The following is an 8,477-nucleotide window of genomic DNA, read 5'->3' as shown; positions in this document are numbered from 1 at the left end:
CTAATTAACATTTAATCAACCATAATTAATTAGACTAACCTTTAATTTACTTAACCTTAATCTTAATTAACATAACTGAGTTAAATTATCCATCATCTTCTACTAGCCATTATTAGTAGGTGGTTAAATTACTTAATTAATCCCTTGTTGATCATAAATTTATAACAATTAAACTTTTATCACTCTTACAATTTAGTCCTTATATCTTAATTAAATATCAATTTAATAAAATTACAGGACCGTAAATCAATATAATTCTATAATAGACTCGTAAATATTTAATAATAACATTTACTAACTTGATCATCGAAAAACGGGGTTCCAAAACCACTGTATCTGGCACAATTGAAAACAAGTTGTTACAACTTTCCTCTATTTAGGAAATTTCATCATTGAAATTTTTACTTGAAAGTAGATTAGGGTATTTAGATTTCATAGTTTCTTCGAGTCCCCACGTAACTTCCTGAATACCATGTCAATTTCATAATGCTTTCACTAAAAATAGTCTTCTTTTTTTTGAGTTCTTTCACTTCCCAAGCTAAAATGTTTATCGGTTCCTCATCGAATGAAAAATCAGGTTGTCATTCAACTTCGTCAAGAGATATTATGTGAGATGCATCTAATCTATAATGTCTCACATTGAAACATGAAAAAACATTATGAATCTTTTCAAGTTCTAAAGGTAAAGCTAATATGCAAGCCATTGGACTAATTCTCTTGAGAATCTTATACAACCCTATAAACCTTGAATCAAGGTTTCCTTTTCGGCCGAACCATAAAACATTCTTCTAAGGCAATACCTTTAGAAACACTTTGTCACCAACTTGAAACTTGATAACTTTTCTTTTCAAATTAGCATACAATTTTTGACAGTCTAAAGTAGCTTTTAAACAGTCCCGAACAACTCGAACCTTTTCTTTTGTTTCTTGAACTAAATCAAACCCACTATCTTTCCTTTATTCGGCTCAAACTAGTATAACGAGGTTCTACATTTTCAACCATACAAAGCCTCGTATGTTTCCATTTAATACTTGACTGGTAACCGTTGCTATACGCAAACTCAACCAACGGAAAGAATTTCTCCCAACTACCCTCGAATTCAATTATGCAACATTGGAACATGTCCTCGAGAATCTAAATCACTCGTTCAAATTGTCCATCTGTTTGGGGATTGAATGTTGTGCTAAAATTTAATTTCGTACCCAAAGCCTCATGTAATTTACCCAAAAATCTGAAGGTAAACCTTGGATCTCAATAAGTAATGATAGACAATGGTACACTATGTAATCTAACAATCTCAGAAACATATAACTTAGTTAATTTCTTGAGTGAATAATCATTCTTTACTGGAATAATGTGTGCGGACTTCGTTAGTCTATCAACAATCACCATATGACATCTTTCTTCTTCGGAGTCAATGACAATCCCAATACAAAATTCATTGTAACTCGCTCTCATTTTCATTCTGGAATCATTACAAGTTGTAATAAATCTTATGGAACCTGATGCTTAGCTTTCACCTATTGACATACTAAACACTTTGTCACAAACTCAAAGATTTCACGTCTCATTCTCGGCCACTAATATATTTGTTTCAAATCATTATACATTTTTGTACTACTTGGATGAATTGAGTAGTGAGCCTCATGCAAGATATCCCGTTTCAATGTTGAATTATTTAATACTCACAAAAGGTTTCAAAAATACAAATTGACATAATCACTAATAATAAACTCGATAGTCTGAGTATTTTTAACTAGTTCTTGCTTAGCTTGCGATTCAGAATCATTTTCCTGCAATTCCTGGATTTGTTTTAGAAACATTGATTTACCTCTCAATTAAAAAAGAATAGAACCGTTGCACTCCAGATCCAGTTGAGTATTCAATGCTTTCAAGGCAAATAGAGACTTTCAGCTCAAAGCATCGTCAACAACATTCACTTTGCCTAGATGGTATTCAATGATCAGATCGTAGTCTTTCAACAACTTGAGCCTTCTACATTGTCTCAAATTCAACTCTTTATACGTCATCATGTATTTCAAGCTTTTATGATAGATGAATATATGACACTGCTCGTCGTACAAATAATGTTGTCAGATTTTTAAAGCAAAAACTACAGCTACCAATTCTAGATCACAAGTAGGATTATTTTTCTCAACTACGAAGAAGCATAAGTAATGACCTTACCCTCTTACATCAAAACGCAACCTAATCCACAGAGCGAAAAATCAATGTAAATGATAAATTCCTTCCATAATTCTGGTTGTGTTAACACGGGAGCTTTTGTTAACATAGTTTTCAACTGATCAAAACTTTGTTGGCACTTTTTCAACTAGACAAATTTAGCATTTTTCTGTAATAATTAAAGCAATCATCAAAAAAATTTTGATGGATCGTCTGTAATATCTAGTTAGTCCCAGGAAACTTCTCACTCTAGTAATATTTTTTAGAGGTTTCCAATTGAGAATTACAAAGATTTTGTTTAGATCCATGTGAATACCTTCTATTAAAATCACATGACTAAGGAATCCAACTTCTCAAAAGTTAGAACTCTCATTTACTAAACTTTGTGTACAACTGTTTTTCTCACAAAGTTTGTAGCACAATTATCGGCTGTTGATCGTGCTTGGTCTCATTCTTTGAATGGATCAATATGTCATTGATAAATACAATCGTGAATTTGTCTAAATACGGTTGGAAAATCCTATTCATCAAATCCATAAATGTAGCAGGGGCATTAGTCAAACAAAATTACACCACAAGAAACTCATAGTGTCTGTATCGGGCTCTAAATGCAGTTTTTGAGACATCTGATTCTTTGACTCACAATTAATAATAACCTAATCAAAGGTCAATTTTCGAAAACATTGTAGCTCCCTTCTAATGATCAAATAGGTCATCAATACGAGGCCACAAATATTTATTTTTTATGGTCACTTTATTTAGCTGTCTATAATCGATACACAATCTCAGAGTTCTGTTTTTCTTTTTAACAAATAGAACTAGAGTACCCTATAGTGACACACTTGGTCAAGTGAATCCCCTGTCTATTAATTGCTGCAACTGAGCCTTTAATTCTTTTAACCCTGTTGGTGTCATTTTGTATGGTGCGATATACATCGGAGCTATTCTTATTGTTAAATCAATCACAAATTCCTCCTCCCGTTCTGGTGGTAACGTCGGTAACTCATCTAGAAACACATTAGTAAATTCTCATACTGTTGGGACTTGTTCTATTTTCAATTCTAACATTCTGGTGTCGAGAATATATGCAAGATAAACTTCACCGCCTTTTTGGATCAATATTTGAGCAGTAAAAGCCGATACAATGTTAGTAACAAATCCATTCTATTAGATTCAACACTAATTAATTCACCGCTTTGATGTTTCAAAAAAATCCACTTTTGTTTGCAACTAACTACTGCATCATGTAATGTCAACCAATCTATACCTATAATAACATCAAATTCGTCAAATGGCAATAACATAAAATTAGCAAGAAATTCATGCTTTCCATTGAGGTTCTCTCAACTTTCTACTTGTCAACACATAATACATAAAATTGTAACTGAACAAAAGCATGAGTGGATATTTTAGTATGTTATATTAAAAACTAATATACACAATATAAAAAAATAGCAAATATTTCTTGTACATATCAATGTTAACTAAAGACACCATATTCAAAAAGCATTTGTCAAAATAAACTTGAGAATTTTGTTTCAAATGCATTTTAAATAGTAATTAGTTGATATACATATTTAAAAAAAAGAGATAAATTGTTACGATCCGATTTTCAGTGGTGTCAAAAAAATGCAGTTTTGGGATCTTGTTTCTGTAAATTGAGTCCATAAATATTAAATATGAATATTTACAGAGTTAGTATATAGATGAATTAAAATTCAGTATAGAGTTAGTATATAGACGAATTGAAATTTAGTTAAGTAATTTAGTCGAAAAAGCGGCTAATTAAGGCCTAAGGACTAAATTGTAAAAAATTAACCGCTATAGATTTTTAATTAGAAAAAGGCTTGTGGACATAGATAGCAATTATCCAAAGGACTAAAATGATCAATAAACCAAATTTAATGAATGGTAGTGGACAGTAATGATGAATTTGTTTAAGATTAAATTTAAAATTAAAAATAGTTTAATTAATGAATAATTAAGGTTAATTAAGCATTAGCTTAGTGGGAAGTTGTCATCTCATCCCCTAAGCCACCGTAGCCATTATAAAGAAAAGAGAAAGCTTGGTTCTTTGTATTTTTCATTTGGCCCTTGAATTACAACTAAAGATGATGTCGAGCTGTCAAGAGGGAAAGGAAAGGCGAAAGTCGACGACGAGTGACACAAGCTTTCAGTTTATGTTTATATGATTTGGGATAAATTTAATTGTTTTATATTTATTATATTCGCATAATATGACATTAAGGTGAGTTGATAATGATTATTTGAAGTGAATTGCTATGTGACACCCCTAATTTGACCCTAGTCGAAAGTGGTTCTGGAACCCCAAAACCGAGTCACAAAAGTAATAAGATGTTATATTCTGTGCTTATTGTATGTGGAATTTGTATGTGTGAATATTTTGTGCCTTGATTTTATCAATTAGGTGTTAATTTATAAGAAAGGACCCATGTGATAAGACTTGAAAATGTGATAGGTGAAATTTAAAGTGGCCAAATAATGCATGAGTTATTGACATGGGGGACTTGCATGTCAAATGGACCACTTTTAATTTAGTGGCCGGCCATAATGATGGTTGATAGATATTATATGCATTTTATTTTAGCATGATAATAGTTAATGGCTTTATTTTATGAAAGAAAGAATAATTAAAAGAAGGAAAGAGTGATAGAAACAAGGTATGTTCATCTTTCTTTTCCCCATTGCCGTAACTAGTGAAAGAAAAAAGAGAAGAAGAAGCCAAGGCATTCGGCCATGGTTATTTCATAAATCAAAGGTATGTTAATGTGATTTTTATGTAATTGTTTATGAAATTAAATTGATAAGTGTATTGTATAGTTAACCCATGGTTTAAATTCATGAATTATTGAACATATGTGCATTCGGCAATTTCTTAAATTGTGATAATTTGATAGCTTTTGGAAGGTGTTGTTTAGATGTTAAATTTGCTTGTATAATGGCCGAATGAGTGTAATGTTAATGAATTGATGGAGTTGTGAGTGTATAAATTTCCTTAGTTGAGGCAAAGCATGTATTCGGCCATGTGAGTAAAATGTTAGATTTTGAACTTTTGAAGTTTTAAATTATAAATGGTTATTAGATGAGCACTAAGCTTGTTAATCTTTGTTTGTGAAGTTGTCAATTGATATCTTAATTAGGGAATTGAATATTGTTTATAATTTGAGGTTATTGAAAGTCGAATTAGATGATAAATAACGATCGGCTATTGTGTTTATGTGAATATATATGCTGAATGTAGTCTTGGATAAGTAAATTTTGATGTATTAGATTGGTAACATGGTTTTGCCGATTGTGAAAATGTGATAAAGGTGCCAAGAAATAATTTAGTAAAGTAAATTGAAATGAAGTTTTGCTGAATGTGTTTATTGGTGTGTGAAAATTTGAATTGTAACGTTAAATCGTTAGTATGTGTTCTATGATTTCCGAATGTGAATTAAGGTAAATAATGTGGAGAAGGGTGAGTTGAGTTGTAAAATTTATGTATATGAATTAGTGGTTAATGAACAATCGGTCAAAGTGGTTAATATGCATTTGTATATGTTATAATGGCCGATTGTAATCAAGAATAAAGATGTGAATGAATGGTTGTTAATGAGTTGTCGTATGTTTCTTATTAAGAAAAATTATTAATGTTTGAATCTAAATAAATTAGTTAAGTAATTAAACAAACCAATTTATTTTACCTAGCTCAAGAGCGAAAGGAACTTAACTCGGAAAAGGGAAAAGCGAAACAAATGGAATAGTCGATTCGTAGTTGTCCGACGACATTTAAGGTAAGTTCTTAAGTATTTGAGTTTGATTCCTTTGTAAGTCTTAAGTTTTAAAACGGGATGAATATGAATTATGTATATACGTTAAGGTCAATGACTTTTCTAAATGACGGCATATATGATATTATGTTTTAAATGTGAATGAGAACTTTACAGAGTAAATTGTATAAACCTGCTAGGGACAGCAGCAGTAGCGTGTTTTGGAAAAATTACCATAAATTGTGGGAGTTGAGTTAAAAACTGGATAAATTATGTAATTAAAGCTTGACGCGTCTAGTTTCGTATAAAAGAAATCGTGTAAGTAAAGGGGCTGTCGATAATGAGATTTTCAAAGTTGTGTGAGACAGAGTCAGAATGGCTCCGAAATCCTCTGTTCAGTATTTGGAAAATCATTATAAATCGTACAAAAATGATTATAAGATAAAATTTTATGCTTAGACTCCTTAATGAGTCTAGTTTCAAAAAAAATAAACGAAAACATATTTTGAATTCTGTACAATGAGAAATTAAATTCTTAGTGAAGAGTAGTCAGAGTAGTCAAGCAGTAAAATAGGGGAAATTTTAAGAAAAATCTGGTATTGATTGGCCAAACCAAAAATTCTGAAAATTTTTTGGATAGAGGATATACGAGTCTATTTTCAGGGAAAATTAACGGCACATAATTTGGAATTTCGTAGCCCTAGTTACAAATAATTTAACGACTATTGCTCAGGAAAACAGCTTGTAGAGAAATTGTGGTCATGTTGTAAACATGGATAAAACTTGTTTTAGTTGCTCATAAGCTATTGATTAAACTCATACGTGAATTCTAAATTGTGATGTTATAAAATGATATATGAGTGTTAGATGGATCTTTGATATTAAAATTTGTGAAATTGTAAGTTTATAAGTATTCGAATATGAAATGATAGTATGGCTTGAAATTGAATTACTCATCGGAAAATGATAGATGTAGATTCAGCCAAGACAAAGTGTATACATGAAAGTATATGTGGTATGTGAAGTATATTTGGATAATTGTGATGTGAATGCATGAAATTTTATATTTTGATTTAGGATTTTATGTGATGAATGTGAATGTGTATATATGAGATAAGGCCGAATGCAAATGTGATGAATGTGAACCTGTATATATATGCGTGATAAGGCCGAATGGCCAATGTGATGAATGTGAACATGCGTATGTGTGATAAGGCTGAATGGCCAATGTGATGAATGTGAACATGCGTATGTGTGATAAGGCCGAATGGCCAATGTGATGAATTTGAACATGCATATATGAGATAAGGTCGAATGGCCAATGTGATGAATGTGAACATGTATATATGTGGTAAGGCCGAATGGCTAATGCGAAATGTGTATGAGATAGATATGAGGTAAAGCCGAATGGCTAATGTGAAACGTGTATGAGATGGATATGTGGTAAAGCCAAATGGCTAATGTGAGATATGTATGAGATGTGTATATATATATTGTGGCCAAATGACAAACGGTGGAGGGTGTGTTTTATTAGATATTTGATAAGGTAAATGAATTACAAATATGATAGTCGATGTGAATGTTGTAACATGTGAATAAATATGCATGAAACTCTATGATGTAAACCTGGGATTAAAGACCAGATGACCATATGTGGTGACTATGTCTGGGTTAAGACCCGCTGACTTCGTGTGGAGATTTCATCTGAGCTAAAGGTCCCGCCGATAATCCGAGTAGAGTTTAAAGCTATAAGACTTCGCAATAAGAATTACTTATAAATTTATTCAATGCGAAAGGATAAACAGGTATGTACTCCAAGTTTATATGTGGGCTTGATTTGAACTAAATCATGAAATAGTTATGTGATGCATACGTGAGCAATCTATGAGACTATTCCTATAACTATGTGACATCGGATCGGTGTGAGAGGTTATGTGAAATTATACAATATATCTATGTCACATGAGCTCACTTTCATGTGAAAGTTTATCTGTCTATTGTATATGATGAGATGTGCATATTCGGTAGAGGGATGGTATGCCCGAAGGAAGAGTGAAATAAAAATACGAACAACTATGTTATAATTTGATTGTTATCTGTTGACACTGCTTAAAACTTACTAAGCATTGTAATGCTTACTCCATTTACTTTGTTTCCTCTGTTTTATAGATCTCATTTGGAAGCTACAGACTCGGGGATCATCAGCAATTAGTCACACTATCATTATCCACTGCTTTTTACTGTTACGTTTTGAATTATTTTATGGCATGTAAAGAATAGACCAGTGGCCGAAGAATATTTTGGTTAATGTATATAAGCCATGCGAAAATGGCATCTTTTAAATGTATACTTATAGAAGTTTAAATTGTATTCCTAGCTATCTTTAGTATTTACCCAAAGGAATGCTCCTTATTTCAAAAAAAAAAATTACTGTTCTGATATGAGTTTCAAGTCTAGTAATGCCCCTTTACCTATTCCGGCGACGGACACGGGATAGGGGTGTTACAATTTTATTGGTAT

This window comes from Gossypium hirsutum, chromosome A06, assembly GCF_007990345.1.
Source record: "Gossypium hirsutum isolate 1008001.06 chromosome A06, Gossypium_hirsutum_v2.1, whole genome shotgun sequence".
NCBI classification, from domain to species: domain Eukaryota; kingdom Viridiplantae; phylum Streptophyta; class Magnoliopsida; order Malvales; family Malvaceae; genus Gossypium; species Gossypium hirsutum.
This window is presented reverse-complemented; position numbering follows the sequence as displayed.